The sequence below is a fragment of the Arachis ipaensis genome, chromosome B06 (assembly GCF_000816755.2).
Source record: "Arachis ipaensis cultivar K30076 chromosome B06, Araip1.1, whole genome shotgun sequence".
Classification (NCBI taxonomy): domain Eukaryota; kingdom Viridiplantae; phylum Streptophyta; class Magnoliopsida; order Fabales; family Fabaceae; genus Arachis; species Arachis ipaensis.
In genome coordinates, this window is record NC_029790.2 from 115,627,707 (window position 1) to 115,631,155 (window position 3,449).

The window sequence follows — 3,449 nt, forward strand, 5'->3', positions numbered from 1 at the left end:
GATATTCATCCTTGATTTTTATTATAAAATATTTATATAATTTAAATTAACTATTAAACTTATTAGAATATCACCATTCTTAAAACACATAAAAATTTTCAATAGTATTTATAACTTACTAATGCAATGTTATACAATGAAAAAGATGATATTATGGCAATTCTTCAAACTCAGAATAAAAAAATGGTCAAAAAAAAAGATTGGCAAAACAAAAGGTTAAAGCAAGACGATGCAGACCCAAGAATAAAAAAAAAGGTGTGTAATAATCTTTTAAAATGATTTTTAGTTCTTGGAATGTTAGGGGGTTGAGGGAGGATGGAAAATTAAGAATGGTAAAGAACTTAAAGACAAAATATAGAGTGAATATGTTAGGATTGATTGAGACTAAAAGGCATGTAGTGACGAGATTTGATGTGGTGCGGCTTTGGGGGTGCGATAGTATGGGATGGCAATATGTTGCGTCTGATGGTGCATCGGGTGGGTTGCTATTACTATGGGATGAAATTATGTTTCAAATGAATGATTACTATAAAGGAGAGAGATGACTGTGTGTTGAAGGGGTTTTATTAAAGAATAATTTCAATTGCGCTTTCTTCTTAGTTTATGGCGCTCATACTAGAGATAAGGAATTTGTTGTGTAGGAGGAGTTGAACTCTATTGCTGGATTATGCCAGGTCCCTTGTTGCTTCACAGGAGACTTTAATGAGATTGTCCAGGTGGAGGAAAGAAAAGGTACTGATAACTTAACAGTATCTGTTGAAGAATTCAAGAATTGGATACAAAATATGCACTTAGTGGACTTACCACTTAATGACCGTAAGTATACATGGTTTAGAGGTTGTTCATGTAGTCAGATTGATAAAGTGATAGTTAGTCTGGAATGTATTAAGAAGTTCCCAGAGACTCGCCTAAGAGGAGGACCAAGGGGTTTGTCAGATCACTGTCCAATGATAGTAGAAGATACAAAGATGAGAGGCAGTCCATGACCGTTCAGAAGGTATTTTGAAGGTGTTAGTTAGGAAGATGAGATCAGTGATGCCAAGACTGGTTGGGGAGACTCAGAGTGCATTTGTCAAGGGTCGTAAAATTCATGATGGGACACTTATTGCGTGTGAAACTGTGCATTGGCTTAAAATAAGGAAAAAGAAAGCAGCAATAATCAAGCTAGATTTCCAAAAGGCATAAGATAGGGTCAAGTGAAATTTTGTGGACATCGTTTTGCAGAAGATGAGGTTTGGATGAAAGTGGAAGGAGTGGGTTATGGAGTGTGTCGGTACAACTTCTATGTCAGTTTTGATAAATGGTTCACCAACGAAGCCGTTCAAGATAGAAAGAGGTTTGAGACAAGGTGATCCACTATCTCCTTTTTTGTTTGTACTTGTTGTTGACGTCCTACATAGAATGGTCCGAGAGGCAGTTAGAAACGGACGGATAGCCCCATTATTGATTGGGAGAGACAATATAGAATTGTCGCATCTTCCGTTTGTAGATGACACTATGTTGTTTTGTCTGCCAAAGGCGGAGACTATTAAGAACTACAAGAGGCTTCTACATTGCTTTGATTTGATGTCGGGGTTAAGCATCAATTTTGACAAATCCAGTTTGATCCCAATCAATTGTGACCAACAGTGGGTGCGAAGTATGTGCAGCTTGTTGGGGTGCAAGAAAGCTACTCTACCAGTCAAGTACCTTAGAATTCCTCTAGGAGCTAACCCGATGTTGGTCAAGACTTGAAAGCCAATAATAGACAAAGTGGAGGAGAAGCTCACCTTATGAAAATTGAAGGTGCTCAACAAAGCGAGAAAGTTGGTGCTTATTAAAGCTGTTTTAAATAGCCTGCAGTATATTATTTAAGCTTACATAAGATGCCGAAGGCTGTTGTTGAGAAATTAATTTCATTACAGAGAAAATTATTGTGGAGTAAAGAGGATGGTAGGAATGGTATGGCTTTGGTTAGATGAAAAGTGGTTCAGGCTCCGAAAAAGCTAGGTGGTTTAGGAGTAGGGGATGCGATGGTTCGTAATACGACATTTTTGTTTAAATGGTGGTGGAGATTTTCAAAGGAGAAATGTCCGTTGTGGAAAAAGGTGGTATGCTCTTGTAATAATCTGAATCCCAACGAGCTACTTTCTACCCAGACATTACCTACTAGAGGGAGTCCATAGAAGGATATTTGTCAACTACAAATTAAGGAACAATATGTAAGAGACAAGATGATAACTGGGTTGACCATGGAGGTTAGTGATGATAGAAGAACTCGATTTTGGGAGGATGTCTGGGTATATTGTGGTCCTCTGAAGGATAGGTTTCCAAGACTCTTCTCGGTTTCAATCGAAAAGGGATATGTCATTGGGGGTTGTGGGTTCTGTGATGGGTTAGAGTGGATTTGTAATTTCTAATGGAGGTGTCAACTATTTCAATGGGAGTTGGAACTTGTGAATTAATTACATGACACTTTGAGGCTAGTTAAACTAGCATCTGGCAGAGAGTATAGGATTGTGTGAAAGTTTGATAGACAAAAAATTTTTTCTACTAACTCATTTGTGCAGGTGTTGCAGGAGAAAACACTTTCGGAGGATGTAACAAGTTATAGTTTCACCAAGACTATTTGGAAAGGTTTAGTTCCTCCAAGAGTGGAGCTGTTTGTTTGGTTTGTCTTGATAAGCAGGGTGAATACAAAAGAAAGATTATGTCGGCTTGGTATAGTTAATCATGAGGATAATATGTATGTAATATGTAATAAGGATGTGGAATATGTTCATCACTTGTTTCTTGGATGTGAATTTTCTTGGCAGGTGTGGTGCGCATGGTTATCTCTTTTTGACAGGCAATGGTCCTTTCCTGGTACTTTGAAGGAACATTTTCAAAGCTGAACAGGTGCGACTTTTAGCAAGAAGGAGCGCAAGAAATGGTTCGTATGCTTCTTTGCGATAGCTTGGAACGTCTAGAGCGAAAGAAATAGGAGAATTTTTCAGAATAAGGAAAAAAGGGTAGAAGAGATTATTAACGTGTCTAGTCTTAGTTATCAGGAGTGGAGGCGTGAAGATCCTTTTTGTTGTTGATGGCAATGTCAAAGATGACAAGAGGACATGTTATTACTTGGTAAGTTGCTATGAGATTACGGTTTAAGTTAATTAGTTATTGTTTCTTTGTTTCTTCGCTCCACTCTTGTGTTAAGCTCCTTTGTTTAAAAAAAAAAAAGTATTTATAACTTACATATAGTCATACTAAAATTAATGATTTTCTAAAATATTTCTGTACAAATGATCAAGGAGGACTCATTCTAGTGATTCTTTAGGAGCAGCTAGCTAAAATTAACAAAACAGGTTGGTTTATATTTTAGAGTAAAAGAAAAAATGTGAATTTGGTTCGATTAATCTAAGCTAATGAATTAAACTAGTGATTTGTTTTAAAAAAAATCTTTTAAAGAAATTACATAATTTTAACAA